General features: G+C 42.6%; 1 protein-coding gene across 3 annotated transcripts in view; it reads right to left on the bottom strand.

Moving 5' to 3' along the window:
* RHOC (ras homolog family member C) overlaps window positions 1-23,050 on the bottom strand; it is a 115,069-nt gene that overhangs the window by 49,193 nt on the left and 42,826 nt on the right. The window contains exon 1 of one of the 3 annotated variants that reach the window (XM_075853855.1): window positions 6,164-6,328. The exons of 1 other annotated variant lie outside the window; for it this stretch is intronic. The gene's annotated coding sequence lies outside the window, so the exon portion shown is untranslated. Of the gene's footprint in view, window positions 1-5,847; window positions 5,926-6,163; window positions 6,329-23,050 lie in introns of those variants that run through there. One more of the 3 variants, XM_075853857.1, reaches the window with a different exon arrangement.

The following is a 23,050-nucleotide window of genomic DNA, read 5'->3' as shown; positions in this document are numbered from 1 at the left end:
TTAATCACCTACACACTAATTGTTTAACTAAAAAAAAAAAAAAAAAAAACATGTTTTGCTGGCAACACATTCCCTTTAATGACGAATGGGTAGATATTTCTAGTTGAGCTCAGCCTAAGAGCCGTCCACTCTGCCTAGATGAGGAACTCATTATATAATTGCATACCTGATCATACCATTGTACCTGGGATGGGAATGTCGTCCGCTCACTGTTCTTGGTTGACTTTCATTTCTGTGATGTTTTTAGCACAATTCAATTCGTTCTGTTTTTTGTAAGATTTAATTTGTCCTTATATATGTCATATTTTATTCTATTTTATTTTGATTCATGTATGTATATGATGCTAATATACCAACGTATAATGTTCTGTGTACCTATAGTGCCTGACGAAGGTCCTTTGACCGAAACGTTGCACCAAACCCTTGGCATCAAATATAAATAAAAATTTCAAGAAATTGATACTTACGACTCAGTGTGCCGTATACTTTTTCACAATACAAACCACTTTGTTTAAATAAAAAAAATCATTGACATGTCACTTTCTCTGTGGGGCTTCCGCAGTGTATTCTGCTGTGAAAACATTGAATGTGGCTAATCTGCAAGCAGAAATACAGCTGTTTTTACTGCACAACTGCAGCAGAAATCCGAGGATCAGCCTCGGATTTCTCCTGCGGAATCTCTACCAAATCCACAACAGAGTGAACATAGCCTTAGGCTCCTTTCACTACCGTTATAGTACGTTTAGGACATTTTCATCAGAGGAAGAGATGAACGAGAGTCCAAAACGAAAAGCATCCCTTCCGTTAGATTTACCATTGGTAATTCTTTTGTTTCAGATGCTTTCCATTTGCCTCTGTTCTCTAGGTTTCCTTTTTTTTTTTTTTCACGGAAGCACTGCAGACTACACTCTTGCTTCCGTCAATAAACAGAAACCTAGCAAACGGAGGCAAACAGAAAGCATCTGAAACAAAAGTGTTACCATTGAAATCAATGGTAATTCTAATTGAAGCGATGCTTTCCGTTTGGACTCTCGTTCATCTCTTCCTCCGATGGAAGAGAGCTAAACAGAATTTAACATTAGTGTGGACTTATATCTAAGGAGCCTAAGGCTACATCCCTGTACTTTGTATAAAATAGGAAAAATAAATGGAAACAAATACCAGCCCATACATATATATATATATATATATATATATATATATATATATATTTATTTTTTTAATCAAGATAAATGCAAATACAACCAGGTCATAAAAGTCCAAAAGGTGGACAAAGAGAACAGAACTACATGTAATTCAATTTGTAGCATTTACTAAGCTATGAGGTCTAACTTAGTCCAAAAATAAGTTACTCAAACACTAGTATTTTTGGTTGTAAAGCACAGCTTGTGCTACATATACACTATGTACTTACTATTATAAGAGAGTAAACAAGCAAACTTGAATTAAAGAAGAGCAAATATTTTGACTACTGGTGGTAAATTTGTGAATGCCACCTTAGCCACTATGCTCGCACAGAGAAGGAGATCAATTTTTGAATTGAAAAACAAGACGAAAGTCACATGACAATTCCAAGGCCAGCAAATTAAATGGTAGAAAAGTTGGGAACGCTGAAGAAAACAGAGTGGCAAAATTTCTATGCCGTTTTTACTACAGTTTTTCATTTGTTGTCATTTTGTCCTTTTTTAAATCCTATAGCGAAGCCTGTGGGGAAAAACACCTGATAAAACGCTGCGCTAGGAAAAAAAATTGCCTCAAAAACATCACACCAAAACGCAGTAGTGCATTTTATATTTTACTATAGACTAATGTAAAAAACACGATTAAAAACTCTACGAAAAACACACCGACGCAGCAAAACGCTTTGTGAATCCAGCCTAAGGCTAGATTCACATTCAGTTTTTGTTGATTTTTTCACAGCGTTTTTATTAGGTAAAAACCGCTGCAGTCAGATTTTGCTTTTAAAGTCTATAGTGAAATCTTAAAAATGCTACATACACAGCGTTTTTGCTTGTGCCGTTTTGGGCTTTAATGGCGTTTGGGTGTTTTTTTTTTCCTGCGGTTTTCCCCTAGGCTTCTTCAATAGGGCATGTAAAATGCCAGTTAAACAAAAGAACCACAAACTGGTGTTTTCTTGCAGTTTAAAATGCCAGACAAAAACGGTGTCAAGGAGGCCTAGAGAATAATTTAGTGTTTAATGGTCTTGCAAGCCCATCAGATTAGTGATCGGTCAATGCTCTGCAGATATAAGCTGTGGTAAAGAGCCTGTGATTGCTCACAGGTATCCAGGAGAATTTAAATTCCCCATTTCTGTATGGGTTGCCATTTAAACACTCCTCTTGTCAAAGGCACAAGAAGGCTGTATTCACAAGTCCTGGTCAATTCGGGGTTTTGCCATTTTGCCTCAGTTTTATCGGTTGCGGCAGTCACATAGAATGAAACGTCATCCCTGGAGGCTGGGCTGGATGCAGGAGCAGAGAGATCTAGCCAAGTATAGACTGTTTTTTTTACGTTTTTTTTCTGCTATTTGTTGCGTGATGTCCACATTGAATTCAATGGGGAGGTAAAACCCGCAACAAATACAAGTCAGATAGCAGCAATCACACATTTATCACCTGTCCCGTGGATAGGGGAGACATGATTTTTGTGGGACAACCGTTTTAAATAAATTCTAAAACTTCAATCAAAGATAACCGCACATGAAAAGAACAAGTTTTCCCAAAAACTATGTCTCACATTGTAAAATGCATGCTACTAATTAAGGAGGGAAAAACAACAAAATTACACAGTGCCTTTCTATTATTCAACCTCAGTCAGATGACAGATCATCTACACAATGGGGAGACTTATTAATTCTGTCTTAGGCCCCCTACACACGACCGTAATTACGGGCACGATCAACCTGCGGACAGCCACTCGCATTTGCGGGGCCTGATCCCATATTAAGTATGGTGGCACGGGCCATAAAACCCAAAAAATAGGACATGTCCTTTTTTTTTTTGGAGGGTTGCTATAGCACGGACCATAGAAATGAATGGGTCCATAATTATGGACCGTAATTACAGTCCGTAATCATGGACAAATCTACGGTCGTGTGCATGGGGCCTTAGGCTGGATTCAAATGGGATGGAAATATGCATTCTACACCATGTGCAGAAATTGCAAATACACTGCTCCCCATAGATTAGAACATCATACACACGATAGTTTCCGTTTTGCGGACCGCATGACACTGTCCCTAGTGGCTCCCGTGTGCTTTCCGTTTTTATTTCTGGACCCATACACTAGAATGGGCGAGATGGACCGCAAATTCGAACAAGTATAGAACACGTTCTATAATTTTGTGGAACAGATGCACGGATCCACCAAGAAAAACAAAAATAAAAAAAACACGGATGTGTGTATGGCCCCATAGAAATTAATGGTTCAGTATGCTATCCGTGAAACGAACAAAAAGCAAATAGGACACTGAAGAAAACAACGGTTGTGTACATAAGCTACAGAAAAAAAAAATAAAAAAAAAAAAATAGGACAGACCTGAAAAACATCCCAGCTGGAAAATACAGGCCTGGGATAAGTACCAAACATGTCTACTTTGGCTACAGAATATGCTGCGTTGCCAGGAGGAATCACCCTATAAAAAGGAAGCTCAGGAACTTCCAAAACTGGGATAGTTCAGACAGGTATGGATATTGTTAACTATTCACTCCATATTCTCTATGAAACAAAGAAAATTCTCAACTGGAAAACAGTAAAAGACTTGCCCATGCCCGAGATATGCACAAAACATGTTCATGTTGGCCCCATGACGAACCCATTTACCATAAGACAATTTCTCCTGCAATGCAGACCATGGCCTTCAAATAGTGGGACAGACCTTCAGTTTTTAGACTGGTATTGATGTTGTGAACTGATCACACCCTTCCCTAAATGTGGTCTTTCCTGTATGTAAACAACCGTAATAAGCCAGCCAGATGGCTTTAGAATTTGGAAATGTTGAAGGATGAATGAGACACCATGAAAATGGCACCAACTCATGCAGACAAATGACCAAGATGATAGTCACCAATATGAGCAATAGTAATAATTATCACCACTTGTCAGTGTAAAGCTAGTTGACGTATGTATGAACACAACCAAATATATATATATATATATATATATATATATATATATATATGTACACATATACATATACACACACACATAGATGAAGAATGACAAATACCCAGGTCTTAGAGCTTGTGGTATCCTCCTGTATGTAATGAAAATAATTTACCATTACTGAAGTCATCCAGTAATATTACATTTATACCCCTAGTTACTGTAAGGATTATAAATATATCTACATAAGAAGAAGACCTAGATAAAATCCTGTATAGAAATTCCTAAACCTTTGACATACTGCATATAAAAAACAAAAACAGAAGCACCCGTAGCTGCAGAGTCTGTTATCGCTGGTCAGGGGACTATACAATGCCACAATACAGATCACTGAAGTACAGATCCGTAATACGGAGCTGGTAGCAATCTATAGGCCCATACTGTACCTCCCTATGCCTTCCATTTCATACAGAAGCATACAGGGATTTTCTCAAGGGTTCATATGAAATCTGTGAGGAAAAATAATGGCATGTTCAATCACATGCTGGATTACAGAGGGGGGAAATGGAGTGCAATATGGAGACACTACACCGGCACACAGAGTGTCTATGGGTCTGTAATACCGATATACAAGGGTAAGCAAATAGTATGGCTACTTTAGTACTTTAGATTCCCAAGGCAGAAAATGAACAGTCAGATTTGCTTGTACATAAGGGTCCTCTTCAAAGGCCCAACGTGGGCCGTGTAAACGAGCGCCGATAAACGAGACAGCTCATTGAGCGGCGCTCATTTACTCCTGTCCCAAGGAGCTCGTATGGGGATGAGCGCTCGTTACTATGATTTCTCGTCCCCATACATTTCTATCACGTCACCAGCACGTGTCCCTGTTTACACAGAGAGATGGGCTGTGAATCCTGGGCTATAGCCACAATTCTAAAATTGGTTTCTAATTGCTGGGATTGGGAATTACTGAAGAAAAAAAAAAACAATATAAGAACTGTGATAATTTGATATACTTTTTTTTTTTTTTTTAAATAGTGAATAATAGGATCATAAAAATACAAAAACTGTTAAATGTACATATATGTCACAATAGAGTAAACCTATAATTGGGTATTCAAAATATAATATATATCTAAAGACATAATAGAGGAAGCTTTCCGTCTGCCCGCATCATTAACCATTAGAAGAGTAGACAATAATGAGGCAGCAAAACTTATTTAAATTGGTTTCCATAGAAACTGAAAGAGAGCTTCCCAAGCTGATAAGTCTATAGAACTCACACCCTCACTCCTTCCCACTCTTACCACCCACTTCCCCGCCCCTCTGCCATCACCCTGGATGCCACTTCTATACAGGACACTCCTGTCTCGCTTTCCTTCACCACAAGGCAAACTGGTTTCCGATAAACACTAAGGATGTGCGTGTCACCCACAATCCCCATAACAGTAGCTGCTCCAAAGTGTCACAGGGATCACACACAGATCTGGGCAGTAGCTAGTTAATGTTTAAATAGAGCAAAAGGAGCAAAGTACAAATATATATACACACAGTGACGTGTGTTTGTGAGAATATATGTTATATTTTATTATACATTCCTATGGAACCCTAATGAATTCAATGTTTACAAATATAGAGCTAAAAAGATACACAGACATCTCACCAATGAAGCTTGAATTATTTACATGTACTGATGGCAACACAACAACCTCTCAGATCTACACAGTCTAAACACATACTAACCTGTGGATACTAAGAAATAGAAGTCACAGCTACAAGCCAATCCTTCAAGCTGCTGCTTCTCACATTATTATAAAATGTTACAAATTATACATAGGAGCCACAAACTTGTATAAACCAGAATAAACTTTACCATCGATCCAGGGACTGAAAAAAGCAGGATAGTAAAGCACAAGACATAAACAGCAGCAATGTCTAACAAATGAGTGTTGGGTGGACTTGATCTCCTGTAGAGGTGTGGTATGTGCCCCTCTGGTTCAGCAGGGGTTAACAGACACTTTGCAGACACCCCCTGATTGGGGATGAGGGGGCTCCTCACCTTAATAACACTCCAGCAGCTTTGGCTCCTCTGGAAGGATCAGATCTGTGGTACTCGCCCGGGCAAGGACTGCAGTGTCTTGACTGTTTGAGCAGTGGAAGTGACAGGCAGCTCCCACTCCCTACTCTCTAGACTGCAGGCTTCACTGAAGGAAGGAGGGGCAGCTCTGTGCTAAAGGAAGAATTAAATCCTCCACCCCCTCAGGGTTCACCATGACATCATTGTCAAAGGATTGTGGGAGAGGAGGTTGAAAGAAAAAAAAGGAAGCTAATTAACCTGTGTGGCGCTGGAAATGTCGGTATTGCACATTGTGCACTGGAGTCAGACAACTTCTCATGTGCTCCTATAAGCAGGGACAGCAGCCACATGTCTGGAGATTGCTAAAAGAAAGCTGAATTTATTACCTGTTATTTATGTCACCGACATATTCCGCAGTGCTCCTGCCCACAATGGCACTTCCAAGAACACACATACACTATGGTCATTTCATAGAAAGTAAAATAAACAGCTTTATGCCCAAAAAAACAAAAAGTTCCATTAAAGGGATTTTGTCAGCAGTTTTGACCCCTCAAAAGTACTTATAGCACTATATGTCTATGTTCACACAGGGCGGATACGCTGCATAAAAGCACGCAGTATATCGGCCCTTGGCGCCGCAGGGAATTCCGGCCGAAAAACAGCACCAAATTGTGGTGCAGTTTTTCGGCCAGAATGTCCGCTGCAGTAAACTGCAACATAAAAAAATGTTGATACTTACGTAGCCATGGCGACGGCTCCCTCTGCCGTGCAGCAGGTCGGCCTCCTGGGATGACGTTTATTTCCATGTGACCACTGCAGCCTGTGATGGGCTGCAGCAGTAACGTGGAACAAAACGTCATCCCAGGAGGCTGGCCTGGATGAAGAAACACAGAATTCTGTGTAAGAGTTGCGTTTTTTGACAGCGGAATCGCTGCTTTTTCACCACAAAAAAACGCAACATCTGCTATTTGTTGCGGGTTTTACCTCCCCATTGAATTAATCGGGGAAAATACGCAACAAATAAGCAACGATTATACAAATACAATTGACATGCTTCGGATTAAAAAAACGCCCCGCGAATACGCAGTAAAAATCGCTGGAAATCTGCAGGTGCACATATAGTTTGCTATAGTCAATGCTTGACACTAAACCTTCAGGTAAACACTGTGGAAAAACCGCAGTTTTTCTGCAGCATTATGCGCATCAAAAATGCACTATTTGGTGCGGATTTCTGTGGCTGATTGAGCAGCGTTTTATTTTTTGGGAGATTCTGCTGCAGATTCTGCTATTGTGGTGTGCCGCAGAACCAAGATAAGCATATAAATTCAGCACCATAACTAAGCTCAGTACATAAAAACAGCACCAGAACCAAGCTCAGTACATACAAACAGAAACAGAACCAAGCTCAGTACATACATACAATACCAGAACAAAGCTCAGTACATAAATACAGCACCAGAACCAAGCTCAGTACAAAAATAGAGCACCAGAACAAAGCTCAGTATATATATATACAGCACCAGAACAAAGCTCAGTACATATATACAGGACCAGAACCAAGCTCAGTACATATATATAGGACAAGAACAAAAATCACTACATATATACAACACCAGAACCAAGCTCAGAACATACATATAGCACCAGAACCAAGCTTGGTACATCACTACAGCACCAGAACAAAGTTCAGTACATAAATACAGCACCAGAACAAAGCTCAGAACATATATACAGCACCAGAACAAAGCTCAGTACATATATACAGCAACAAAACCAAGATCAGTACAGGACCAGAACCAAGCTCAATACATAAATACAGTTCCAGAACCAAGCTCAGTACATACATACATACATACAGCAACAGAACCAAGCTCAGTACAGGAAAGGAACCAAGCTCAGTACATAAATACTGTACCAGAACCAAGCTCAATACCCATATACAGCAACAGAACCAAGCTCAATACAGGACACGAACCAAGCTCAGTACATAAATACAGCACTAGAACCAAGCTCAGTACATATATAGAAATGTAGATCTAGAAATGTAAATCACCAGTAGTACAAGTAAAGCACTAACCAATATATCAAAAAAATATGTTTATTTAGAAAATATTTTTATAAACACATGCATAGACCATCACACGCGATGTAAGACCACATGTAGTGGTATGAGGAATCAAAAATGTATCACATTACATATGGCAATATAATGTATAGGTATTTTTATTTATTTCAATTACTTATATAGCGCCAACATATTACGCAGCGCTGTACAGAGGTCCTCTTTTACTGTCCCCATTGGGGCTCACAATCTAAATTCCCTATTGGTATGTTTTTGGGGTGTGGGAGGAAACCCACGCAAACACAGGGAGAACATACAAACTCCATGCAGATGTTGACCATGGTTGGATTTGAACCCAGGCCCCCTAACCACTGAGCCACCATGCTGCCATGTGTAGTGTAGTGTAGTGTAGATGTATATATGTGTGTGTATATTTATGAGTGTGTAGTGTAGATGTTTATATGTGTGTGTATATTTCTGAATGTGTAGTGTAGTGTAGTGTAGTGTAGATGTATATATGTGTGTGTATATTTATGAGTGTGTAGTGTAGTGTAGATGTATATATGTGTGTATATTTATGAGTGTGTAGTGTAGCTGTATATATGTGTGTGTATATTTATGAATGTGTAGTGTAGTGTAGATGTATATATGTGTGTGTATATTTAGGTATTGACAACACTGTACAAAAAACACCTCATAGATTGATCCAATAACCAAGATAAAATTCATATCAAATACCAACCCATATTTTGCCTGTCTGCCCCTAAATAGATCAACCACAAACCACAACCAGACACCCCGACGTATGTTTCGCCGTCAGCTTTTTCAAGGGGTAATGGTCAATGAGGAGTCATGAGTGTATACACGGAGGAACGCCATCACATACTCCAATCAGAGGGCACCATTCATACCACAGACAGGTGAAGCACAAATCACATTAGCCTGGAGTACCTTATTAGTAATTGTCATGTGCATGTGCAGCGCCGCCATGATCCCATCACCCCGAAACAGCAGAGAGGCAAATACGTCATCAAACGGCGCCGAAGGGAGAGGACAAGAGCGGCGCACACGTGACACACGAGCAAGTGTAGCTATTTTAGAAAAGGGCAGGATTGACAGGTTTATCCCATTCTCAACCAGATAGTAATAATACAATGTCGCCATGATCTCGTCAGCCCGAAACAATAGGGAGGCGGACACCACCAATAAGTGAGTGCCCGCATCACCATGTTGCAACGGAGGGAGGTGACCTGGACGGCACATATAAAGTACAGGAGTACATACGTTCATATTGCATAGGGGCATTATTTACCCATAGTATATATTTATAGTTCATCATGTAAACGTAATACCAACCACTAGAAAGGAAACCGATGCAAAGAATATCATATACAGATGTAAATACAGACTTCATAGGATATATTTTTTTCAAATGAAAGGCATACAAAACATAAATTTATCGGAAACCATCATTTGTAGCAATATAATAACCATATAAATGATGTACATCATCACAGCTTAGTATGAATATAACGAGGATCTTCAGACAGAAAATCCTCAATATAGTCATAAAGGATAAAATAAATAATAATAAAGCAAAAAAGTCAATATACAACATATACAATAATAATAATGTGTAAATAAAATCACCCAAAAGTGACCACACGAGCAAAAAATAAAAAATGAAAATTTAATATGCAAACCTCCAGTCCTGTGAAAAAGAATTTTATTAGAATCACATCTTACACAAAATGTGAATATTATAACCAGTCAATAGACTGTGTGAATAGACAATAATACATAATCAACCCCAATAAATTATATGTACATCGTGTTCCAAATTATTATGCACATTGGATTTAAGTGTCATAAACATTTAATTATTAGTTTTTCAATTAAACTCATGGATGGTATTGTGTCTTAGGGCTCTTTGGATCATTGTAATCAATCTCAGACAACTGTGAGAATTAGTTTGCCAGGTGTGCCCAATCAAAGGAAAACTACTTAAGAAGGACGTTCCACATTATTAAGCAGGCCACAGGTTTCAAGCAATATGGGAAAGAAAAAGGATCTCTCTGCTGCCGAAAAGCGTGAAATAGTGCAATACCTTGGACAAGGTATGAAAACATTGGATATTTCAAGAAAACTTAAGCGTGATCATCGTACTGTGAAAAGATTTGTGTCTGATTCAGAGCACAGACGGGTTCGTTCAGATAAAGGCATAATGAGGAAGGTTTCTGCTAGACAAATTAATAGGATTAGGAGAGCAGCTGCTAAAATGCCATTGCAAAGCAGCAAACATGTATTTGAAGCCTCTGGAGTCCCGCGAACCTCAAGGTTTAGGATCCTCCAGAGGTTTGCAAGTGTGCATAAAGCTATTATTCGGCCACCCCTAAACAATGCCCACAAGCAGAAACGGTTGCAATGGGCTCAGAAATACATGAAGACTCATTTTCAAACCGTGTTGTTTACTGATGAGTGCCGTGCAACCCTGGATGGTCCAGATGGATGGAGTAGTGGATGGTTGGTGAATGGCCACCATGTCCCAACAAGGCTGCAACGTCAGCAAGGAGGTGGCGGAGTCATGTTTTGGGCTGGAATCATAGGGAGAGAGCTGGTAGGCCCCTTTAGGGTCCCTGACGGTGTGAAAATGGCCTCTGCAAAGTACGTAGAGTTTATGACTGACCACTTTCTTCCTTGGTACAAAAAGAAGAACCGTGCCTTCCGTGGCAAAATTATCTTCATGCATGACAATGCACCATCTCATGCTGCAAAGAATACCTCTGTGTCATTGGCTGCTATGGGCATAAAAGGAGAGAAAGCCAAGAAGAATAGAGTTGATAGCTTTTGGCAAGACAAAGAAGGCAATCTGTTCTGAGTGGAAAATTCAGACTTGTAGTCTCAATGGTTCCGTGATGGACAGAATAGGATAAGGCAGTGGTTGCCCATTCACAAAGGTGACTGCGAGTGGTCTCCCCAGAGGAACTATGACCAGATAGAGACGATCTACTGGGTCCTGCTGAATAAAATTTGCAGAGTCCAGATAGGCAGAGACAGTGTGTGATTTCTCACCAGAGACAATGGTTACTGGAATGGATCATTTGGAAGAGGATTTGGCATATGGCGTCGTTCCACCTAGGGTTGTTTCTCCAACCAACCCTAGGTACCGGAGTTTCACGGCTTCTGTGGATACTGACGCACAAAACTGCCTTTGTGGCCACACTACAGACACAGACCTCAAGAGCATCTGCATTGTTTCTCTTGATTTGACAATTTGAATCTGTCCACCTGCATTGGCTCTTCAGGTGGAACAACTGGAGAAGGTAGTAGGGGTCTCTGGAACATGGGTGCCAGTCTATAGGGCCATCTCTCTCTGTGAATCTCATGAGCAAGTTCCTGGATCCTCATGTCATTCCGGGATGACAGCAGGATAAGGGCATCCAGGGTGGAAGAAAGGTCACGAGCTGCAAGCTCATCCTTGATGTGTGGAGAAAATCCTTGCAAGTAAGTCGCCACCAAGGCCTCATTATTCCAAGCCAGCTCCACCGCCAGCATACGGAAGGAGCTGGTCACACCCCGTACGCCCCTACAGTCGATTCCTCTTATTTGAGGGTCAGCAGTGAGGCAGCGGCAGAACATGTTCGACTCAGTTTCCTCGAAATTCTAGAAATAGTAACAGATCAGGGAATTCCGGACCATCTCCTTCTAAGATGGGGTTCGCCCGGGCAGGGCTTTGCGAGAGAGGAGAGAAATAATAAAAGCAACTTTGGCCTCATCGGAGGGGAAGAGGTGAGCATGTAACCTGAAGTGGATATTACACTGGTTGATGAAGCCTCTGCAAGTCTTGGGATCCCCGTCATAGCAAGGATTTAGATGCAACGAAATTGCAGGACCAAGGTAGGCAGGGGGGATAGCAGGTGGTGGAGCAGCGGAAGCAGCCAGAGGAGGTGCAGGAGGATGATCCAAACGATTCATGATGGCATTTACCGCCTGCAGTAGTTGATACTGATGTGACCGGAGGTCACGGATGTCCGTTTGCATAATTTGAACTGCAGTCTTGGGTTGACCAGCGGGTTCCATGGCCTGAGCTCACTGTCACGACTCTGGGGGTATGTGGACCACTAGGCCGCTCCACCGTAGCGGAGTTGCAGCTGGCCAACTGCAGTCAATCAAAGTACAAGAGTACCTGTATGAAAGTCCTGACAGACACAAGACGAAGCAGACGCTTTAGCACAGATGATACGTGGCAGATGACAAGTAGCGTGGCAGATGACACTTGGAGAGGCAGATGACGCTTGGCGTGGCAGAAGACACTTGGCGTGACATATGATCCTTGGTGTGGCATTGAGGATGAACCTCGACTCCAACACTAGACTTCGCTCAGGAACAAACACAGTTAGGCTGGGTTCACACACACTATTTACGGACGTAATTCGTGCGTTTTAGCCCCGAATTACGTCCGAAAATGCGGCTGAAAAGCGCTGACGGGCATTTTTTTTATGCGCCGCGTCGGAAGGCGGCGCGCAAAAAAAGACGCCCGCTTCAAAGAAGTGCCTGTCACTTCTTCAGACGTAAATGGAGCCGTTTTCCATGTACTCCATGGAAAAACAGCTCCAATTACGTCCGTAATGGAAGCAGCGAAAGACGCCTGCACATGCCATTACGGCTGAAATTACGGTGCTGTTTTCTCCTGAAAACAGCACCGTAATTTCAGCCGTAACGGACGCTGCCGTGTGAACATACCCTTACTGGTTACAGGAAACAGGATAAGGGAACACTGGGAACAGGATACAACTAAGGGACCATTTGCTATACGAACATGGGTAGACACACCAACACTCAGGCACAGGAAAGAGGGCAGGGTGGATTTAAATAGGACAGGGTGCACAAGAATAGGCTAGGGAGGATTCTAGTGGTGCGCGCGCTGCCCTTTAAGAGGACAAAAGTCCACGCGCACACTACGGAAGCGAGCAGTGGACGGGGAGCAGTACATGACGGTGATGTTAACGAAAACCTACAGTTAAGGCCCTCTTACACTGGCCAATTATCGGGGCAAACTAGTTTTCACAGAACGCTCGTTCGTGATAAGTGACCTGTGTAAACAGGGCAACAATCAGCTGATGAACGAGCAAACGCTCGTTCATCAGCTGATCATATCGTTATAAATACTGAAACTATTATCGGCAGCACATCTCCCTGTGTAAACAGGGAGGCGTAATGCCGACATGATACAAATGTATGGGGACGAGCAATCGTAGTAACGTGCGCACGTCCCCATGCTAGCTCCTTGTGAAACGAGCAAATGAGCACCGAAAAATTAGCTGTCTCGTTGATCGGCGCTCATTTACACAGCCCATGTCGGGCCATGTAATACCAGATTTAGGGTTTGCAGAGATTTATGATAGAAAACTGTGGAGTTCTCCATAGGAATACCAAGTATCCCCAGGTAGTGAGCAAGAAGTGTGTGAGTCCTGTACAGGCTTCAAACCCTGAGACTCTAGCACATGACGTGGCCCTGTAGATGAGTCACAATGTTAAGACACAAAAAAGTGTTTCTGGACATGCAGTTTGGGAACAATGGGATATGAAAGATGGGCATTAACCAGCTTGGGTAGGAAACAAAATGCAGAATATCGCTCTCCCTATCCTAAAACTTTAGTATGGAGGAAAATAGCAATGAAACGGGAGCATGTGGGGACCAAGCACTAGGTGGATTAATAGGGACTACTACCATCTGCAACTATAGTTTCACCCACAATTTAAACCCAGTACTCTGATAAAGATCAAGAATGCAGGCCACCATGTCTGATATGTAAAATATAGCAGAAAGTCAGGCAAACCAGAACACCCTCTTTCTTTTTATTTAGTAAGAGCCTGGTATTTCTGTCTAGGAGAAGCGGACTTCTAGGAAAAATTCCTTGTCTTACATTTCGGGGGAATAAGAGTAGTTTTGAACATGTATAAAAGTTTTGGAAGCGTGTCGATTTTAATCATGTTTATCCTGCCATACCAGGAGTGCAAGGATTTGAGCTCTAACTCGCTAGATTAAGGCCCCATGCACACGACAGTATTTTCATCTATCCCGAAATACTGTCCGTAAATACGGATCCGTAGGCATCCGTATTTCATCCATATATATGGAAGGGTATTCCATCCGTATATACGGATCCGTACAAAAAGAGGGAGGTTGCAAATGATGTCATCAACATGTTGCCTAGTAATGCTAACGTAAATACGGACGGTTTACGGATGCACATCAGTAGCCGTCCGTATTTACGGAAGCTCCCACAGACGTCTATGGGAGAGTTCTTGCCGTAATTACTGACAAGAATAGGACAGGTTCTATAATTTTTCACCCGGACACCCATCAGTAAAAATGTTGCCAGTCAGTGACTCCCAATTGGATTCCCAGAATAAAGTCCATACCTCCTTGTGGGGGTTAAGGGTGAAGAAAAGGGAGATTCCTTAGACTCCGAACCCCAGTCTAGCCAGCGCCAAACCGATTGTGGCTTAGAGGATCTTCTTTTTTAGTGAGAAACGTAACACTATTTCCACAAAGTTCTTCTAAAAGCATGGGGAATTTCCATTCAGCTTTTGTCAGATTTAAAAACTTTAATTTCTTTTGTCAACACTTCCTCAGTAAAGTTGCCCTCTAAGATCTCTAAAGCTATGGGTACACGGCGACTTTGACCGTGACTCTAGTCATGTGGCCAAAGATCGCTATGTGCCCCAGTTTGCATCACATGTAATTAAAGTGAATGTGGCCGCATTGCGACCCACATGTTGTCAAAACCGCGACCCAAGATTCACAAGAAATCCAAACATGCTGAAATTCTTGCGTCTGTCGGGTCGCAGCAACCTTCAGGTTGCAAAGCGGCCACATTCGCTTTAGTTACATTCGATGCATGCATGGGCACACAGAGATCTTTGGCCACGCAACATTTCCGTATTCAAAAAATCCCCTTTTTAAAATGTCTTAAACACAATGTTATAACTGCTGCGCCAGTGTATATGCTACAAAATTAATTTTAACAACTAATTAACATACAAAACACATTAGATAATTACTACCAATGTTTCTAATATTCTAAAAGGTCACTTCAGAGGTCATTCTAAAATTCTGATCTGATGAAGTCCCTGTCAAGATAACACTCCCCCTTGAAATAGATATTTAAAATATTTGGTTCTATTAATGACCTATACACATATTAGGTATCGCCATACAAAAGGGAAGTAGTTATTTTTTAAATCAAAGTACATAGCCGTTTAGAAAGAGACTTTGATGTAGTTCTGTGGTCTAAATTAAGCATGGCAGTGGCCTTCACAAAGAAAATGTGCTGTCAGAAAATTAGCTCTGGTGTGAAAAGACTCCAGCAGCCATAATTGACTTCTACAGTTTGTTAAAAAATAAGAAAATGTAAGAGTGTATTTTTCTGGTCTAAAAACATAAACTGCTTTATAATTATTTTTAGTTATCTATTTTGCTATTAAAATATAGTAAAGAAAACTCTGTCTGTCCCCAAAAACGTGTGTAAAATTTACTTTGGGGACAGAACTTATGTAGAATAGCTCCATAAGGCTGGATTCACACAGTGTTTTGCGGCATTTTTTTGTTGTGTTTTTTTATGGCGTTTTTTGCTGCGTTTCTTAGTGCGGCCAGATGTTACATTAAAGTCTATAGTAAAATATCAAATGCACTACACACAACTGTGGTTTGGTTTTTAGGCCATTTTGTAGTGAGTGGCACTTTTTTTCAAAACGCAGCATGCTCTGAGTATCGTGTTTTTTCAGCCGTTTTTCCCATAGGCTTCTCTACAGGACTTCAAAAATGCTAGACAAAAAGCATGTACAAAATGACAGCAAATGAAAAACACCACAAAACACGCCAGCAAGGCTGTGTTCACATCACCGTTCCTTTCCGCTGAGGGGTTCCGTCTGAGGTTTTCGTCGGATTAACCCCTCAACGGAAAGGCAAACGGAAACCTTAGCTTCACCATTGAACTGAACTGTGACGGAAACCGAGCTAATGGTTTCCGTTTGTCACCGTTGTGACAGGGTTCCGTCGTTTTGACGGAATCAATAGCGCAGTCGACTGTGAACTGTGAACAGGCCTTAAAATACGCATTTCACATTTGAATTTTTTGGAAGCATTTTTTGATACAGTTTAAAATGCCAAAAAAAATTCTGTGTGTGAAGGAGGCCTAAGGTTTGTATTTTCTCTCTTGTGTGACTTTTTTCCAGGTGTTTTGATTACCTCCCACACGCTTATCGTGTAACAAAATGCTAATATCGAGTAAAAGTTCACTAGCATTGGCCAGTGTAAACATGTGCAGCAATTGCACAATCAGTGAGAAATTACTTATTTGTTGTTGATCGAATCTTTAACCTCTTAACGATGAGGGACAGATATATCCGTCACAAGCAGGTGCTAGCTCCCTCATCGTGACGGATATATCTGCCACTGAACCCACGAGTTCAGCGGCAGGAGCACGGTTGTTATACACAGCCAGGCTCCTGCCCCAACTGCCAGGATTTGGAGAGCACTCTGATTGTGGAAGTTTAACCCCTTAAATGCCGCGGTCAATAAGCAACTGCAGCATCTAATGTGTTTGACAGAGGGAGGGAGCTCCCTCTGTCACCACATCGGCACCCCTGTGACGCGATCAGGGGGCGCCTACCAAAGGTCCCCTAGATCTGCCTCCAGAAGATCGCAAAGTGAAGTTCCCTGGTGGGACTAAAAAAAAAAAAAAGTAAAACAGTTAAATAAAGTTTATAAAAAAAAATAGATTACAGTAAAAATAAAATCACTTTTTTTTATTGTGCAAACGTAGGAAAACATTTAAAACTTTTCTGTATCCCCGTAATCGAGCCGACCCATAGAATAAAGGTAACATGTTATTTACACCGCATAGTGAACAGCGTAACATTATAGCGTGATAAACAATGCTGGAATAGCTGTTTATTAGCAATTCTCTCCTAAAATAAAGTTAATAAAAGTTAATGAATATATTATATGGATCCAAAAATAGTGCAATTGAAAAAAAAACTCGTCATGCTAAAAACTAGCCCTTATACGGCTATGTGGACGGAATAAAGAAAAAGTTATGACTCTTGATATATAATCCTTGGTGATTAAGGCCAAAAAGAGCCTGGTCATTAAGCGGTTAAAGGCGTTGTCCAGGTTGGGAGCTGTTCTTTTTTCATATTCAAAATTTTTATTAATTTTAAAACAAACAAAAATATAAACACATTGAAAGTGAGAACTTCCACAAAAAAGTTAATAAAACAGGTAGGGGTATAACCCCGAAAAGGAGGTGAGATCCATATCCTATGAAAAGTGATGATACACAATATCAATGCGTGAAAGTAAATAAACAGGAGCAGTTCAAGAAAATTTAAAGGAATTACAGTAACATCTGAATCTCCTTTGCAACAAAGGTGTATCGGCAGTTGACGAACACAGTCTCAGGACACAAATCCATACCTAAACAGACAAAAGAACGGGGAAGGAAAAAACGAGAAGGGAGACAAAACAAGGGCGGTTAAGGGGTAAGGGTGTGAAGATGCCGTGGTGAACCTGGACTTCAGTTTTGGATTATAATAATAAAAGACATGAGCAGCAACTCTTACGTCGTATGTATAGTTATTGCGGGGGAGGTCACAAAATGATGTCTTCCCTAGTGCAATGACGATTCTCACGAAAGGAAGGGTGAGTCTCAAGTTACCAAAGTAATATATGTGGGTGAAGAAAGTAGTCCAATGGGACCATGTAGAAATATATAGTAGTTGTAAAGGATCTGCCAGGCACAGCTTCGGGGTTAACTCCCAGAACTAATCAGTCAGCACCTGAGAATACATCCCTGAGACTGACTCCTGCTTCCACCATTCAGGCTGGCAGGCTTAGGAGTGGGAGAACCTATCGTAACCTGGCCAGACTCAGCTAGCTCCCGCCCTCGGTCTATTTAAGCCTGCACTTCCTGTCCCTCGGTGCTTGTGATTCTTTCCTTGTGGTTTCCTGGCCCAGCTACAGCTCCTGCTATTTTTGATCCTGCTCCATACAGACCCTGGCTTACCGACTACTCTTCTGCTTTTCGTTTTGTACCTCGCACACTCCTGGCTTGACTCGGCTCGTTCACCACTCTGGTTGCTCACGGTGTTGCCGTGGGCAACGGCCCCTTTTTCTTGCTTGTGTTCCTTTGTATGTTTTTCGTGTTTGTCGTGCACTTACTGAGCGCAGGGACCGCCGCCCAGTTGTACCCCCGTCGCCTAGGGCGGGTCGTTGCAAGTAGGCAGGGACAGAGTGGCGGGTAGATTAGGGCTCACTTGTCTGTCTCCCTACCCCCTGCCATTACAGTAGTGCGGACGAATTGTGCCATTAGGTGTTCCATTCATGGCGATCTCCTGAAACCATTCATCAAGCGTGGGAGGATCTACCGATTTCCATTTATGTGGGATGACTGACTTAGCAGCCTGTAGAAGGTGTCTAGTTAGGGATCTGTTATATGCGGATAGAGGCATAGGGAACATAAACAACAGATCTGCTTCAGGGGAACTGGGGACCAACACCCCTGTGACCTCAGATATAATTCCAAGTACAGCATTCCAAAAACTCTGCAAGGAGGGGCAGCTTCACCAAATATGAGACACTGTAGCGTCCATGGCCGCGGGCCGTCGGGTTTACTCACCTCCCGACGCCCGCAGCCATGTATCCGTGAGCGCTGGTCCCCATCTCCTTCCTAGGAGACGCCAGCGCTCACTTCCGCTCCGTACTGCTGTGTCCCGTAGGGTGTGCGCGCTCGTGCCCAACCTTAAAGGGCCAGCGCGCACATAGGAAATCATCATCATCATCAACTGCCCTGATTTCCTGGTCTATAAGAAGGCCCCAGGCCTTCTGATCCTTGCCTGAGCGTTGTTAGTTTTCCCAGTCTGTCTTGAAAATGGTCCCTTAGTGTTTCCCATTCCAGTTGTTACCCGTGCCTTGTTCCCTGTTCTTGTTTCCCGTGCTGTGCATCTAGTCCTGCCACGTCCTGTGTCATCTGCCACGTCCGTAGGAATCCGCCACGTCCTGTGTCATCTGCCACGTCCGGAGGAATCCGCCACGTCCTGTGTCATCTGCCAGGTCCGGAGGAATCCGCCATGTCCTGTGTCATCTGCTACGTCCGGAGGAATCCGCCACGTCTGGCGCAACCTGCGGCACCTGTGTCATCCGCCACGTTTGGCGTTATCTGCTGCAACCATCTACATCAGTGCCAGAGCTGCGGCCACCGTCTGGACTATCCAGGTACCCTTGTGCGGGACATTGTATTTCTGGGGTTTCCTGTTGTTTGGCCAGCTGCCTCCCCGCTACGGCGGTACGGCCTAGTGGGTCCACTAACCCGCTTTGTGACAGACACGGAATCACCCCCGGCACCACAATGGCAGCAGTTGTCCGGTACGGATGGGTACCATTTATGGAGAGAGGTAGGGACCCGATACCATCTAGAAATGATTTTATAACTGGTTTCCTGAACTCGTATTGCAATGGAGGACCTTTGGGAAAGGAAGAAACACCTCTTCGATTGAATGTCAGTAAATTGTGTGCCTAGTTCCTTCACCCAAGCCTTGCAATATTATGGGAGTTGTTGTGAACGTTGGGAGAGAAGCAATTTATACATTATAGAGATAGTGTGCGTGAGAGACATGGTGAAAACACACAAGCGTTCAAAGTCTGGAAGAGTCAGAAAGGACTTGAGTAAAGTACATGGGATTATTGGATGAACTACCCAAGTAGGACAGATGAGTTTGTTCTGCCGGGAAAGCTGGGTTGTCAGTGACGGGGGTCATTGGGCCTAATGGGTCTACAAGAGAACCTCCCACTCCCGCGGATTGCAGCGACAAGAGACTCTGAGAGACAACAAAATAAATTTGGGTCGGATCAGTCCTGGGCGAGGTTCACTGAGGGTTGATGGAGCACGGGTACATAATTGTTGGGCTAAGCGAACCGAAATTTTTGAGTAGTGAATGTGAAAAAAGTCAAGAACACGCACATGGGTCGCCGCAAGATAATAGAGACGAAAATATGGCAGTCTAACCCCACCATCATCTCTTGTGCATCTAAGAATTGTCCTACCAATTCGAGGGCGACCTCATGGCCAGATGAAGGATCCAAAGCATCTTTGGACATGTAGCCAAAAGGAGGATGGGATAAAGATGGGGATCGTGTGCAGGAAGTACAATAATCTAGGGAGGAGTGACATTTTTATGATATTAATACGGCCAAACCAGGAGAATTCTTTTTTTTATTCCAAGATGCGAGATCTATATGGAATTTGGATAGGAGGGGACGAAATTGTGTGTGAACAATTGGGAGAAGTTGTTTGTTATTTGTATTCCCAGATAGGCTATACGCCCAGTAGGCCAGGAAAAGGGAAAATTACTTCTAAGGAGCGACACTGTTGAGATAGAAAAGGAAACATTTAAAGCCTCTGATTTAGAAAGGTTCATTTTAAAGTTGGACCATGTTCCAAAACGGGACAGCTCAAACATCGATGAAGGGAGAGATATATGCGGATTAGTGAGATAAACCAACAGGTCATCAGCAAATGCTGAGCACTTATATTCCACTCCACCTATGGAAATGCCTTTAATATCCGAGCTATCTCAAATGGAAGTCATAAGATGTTCCATAACGAGGACATATAGCAATGGGAACAATCGGCATCCCTGTCTAGTTCCATTATGGATGGTAAATGGCGCAGAAAGGGATCCATTGATTTTTATTACTAGTATTTTAGTATTTTATTAGTGAGCGAGGGGCCCAGTCCTATATGTTGAAGAGTGTGGCGTAGATCAGGCCAGGATATTCTATCAAACGCCATTTCGGCATCTAGGGACAGAATCATGAGAGGAATATGCTGTGTTTGTGCATGATGAATAATATCTAAAGTTTTGAGAGTATTATCGCATGCCTCCCGACCAGGCACGAACTCCACCTGATCCAGATGGACTAAATTAGGTAAATGCCTGTTCAAACCGTTGGCTAGTAATTTAGGGTCCATTTTGAGGTCTACATTGAGCAATGAGATGGGTCGATAACTGGAGCACAACTGGGGGTCTTTGCCTGGTTTGGGGAGGACGACATGAGCCAAAGTAGAGCTAGGAGGAAAGGGAACTTCAGGTGAAATGGAATTGAACGCCTTAAGCAGGAGACAGTCAAATAATGATTTATAAAATTTGGCAGTGTAACCATCTGGTCCAGGACTCTTTCCCCCCGGAGGATCAGTTATGACTGTAAAAATCTCTGAAGCAGTAAAATCCTGCTCCATCTCCACAGAAGTCTCTCTGGATAGACGTATAAATGGGGAGGGGAAAGGGTCCTGGTTCGCACATGGTGGGGGGGCTGGAGGCCGAAGGTTATAGGGGCCAGAGTAAAAATCATGAAAGCAGTCTGTGATTTCAGGTGTCGTATGAACTACAGGGCCAGCCGGGGATTTAATTTTTGGTATATGAGATTGTGCAATCTGAGCTTTTAGGACTCTGGCTAACATACGTCCAGTTTTACTATCAAACTCATAGAAAAGCTGTTACTGCTTCCTCTGGGTGCCGGAAGCTTTGCAGGGTTCAGTGCCAGAAGCAGAAGCCTCTGACCATTGTATAGAAGAGCTGCAGTAACCCAGCATGGCAGCTATACAGTGGATAGGTCACCATTATAAAAAACAGACTCCAACCTAGACAACCCCTTTAAGCCCTTCCCGACATTTGTCGTAAGTATACGTCATGGAAAGCCAGTGCTTCCCGCAAAATGTCGTATACTTACGTCAAATGTTTAGCACCGGCTCAGAAGCTGAGTCGGTGCCATAATCGCCGAATCTCAGCTGTATCTGACAGCTGACATCGGCTGTAATGCCGGGGACCGAAATTAGCGTCGATCCCCGCCATTAACCCCTTAAGTGCAGCGCTCAAACGCGAGTGCTGCACTTAAGGTGTTTGCAGCTCATCGGAACCCCAGCAATGAAATTGCCGGGGTTCCGGTGGCTGCAATGGCAATTGGATTCCTAATACTGGCCTCCCGGTCTGCCTAGCACGGAAGCCCGTCAATATCCGCCCGGCGGCGGAGCCTGATCGGCTTCCGTAGCCGCCGGCAAGATGGCGTCGGCTCAGGAGCTGATCCGGCGTCATCAGCGGTGGAAGTCAGCTGTATGTTACAGCTGACATCCACCTGTAACGGCAGGAACCGGAGCTAGCTCCGATCCCTGCCATTAACCCCTTCGATGCAGCAATCGAAAGCGATTGCTGCATCGTAGCGGTTACTAGCTGATCGCCAGCCCTGACAGGCAATCAGGACTGGCGACTGCTGCTATGGCAACAGGAGACACAATGTTCTCCTGCTCTGCCATTACAGAAGCCTATTAGGCCCCGCCGGGAGGCGAAGCCTAATCGGCTTGCTGTCAGTGAATGACTGACAGATCTAATACATTGCACTACGTAGGTAGTGCAATGTATTAGAAAAAAAAATATCTGACCGTTGGACCTTCAAGTCCACTAGTGGTACTTGAGAAAAAGTGTAAAAAAAAGTATAAAAAAGTGTAAAAAAAAGTGCAAAAAATAAAAGTTTGAAAAGAATAAAAGTGTCAAGTAATAAAATAAAACACAATCCCCCTTTTACTCTTATCAAGTCCTTTATTATTGAAAAATAATAATAAACCACACGTATTTGGTATCGCCGCGACAGTAACGACCTGAGGTATCAAAATATTATATTATTTATTGCACGCGGTGAACAATGTAAAAAAAACTACCTATAAAAACTGTAGCCCGTCTCGCAAAAA

Source organism: Rhinoderma darwinii, chromosome 2, assembly GCF_050947455.1.
Source record: "Rhinoderma darwinii isolate aRhiDar2 chromosome 2, aRhiDar2.hap1, whole genome shotgun sequence".
Lineage (NCBI taxonomy): Eukaryota > Metazoa > Chordata > Amphibia > Anura > Rhinodermatidae > Rhinoderma > Rhinoderma darwinii.
Note: the sequence above shows the minus strand (reverse complement) of the source record. Positions and strands in the feature narration are given on the sequence as shown.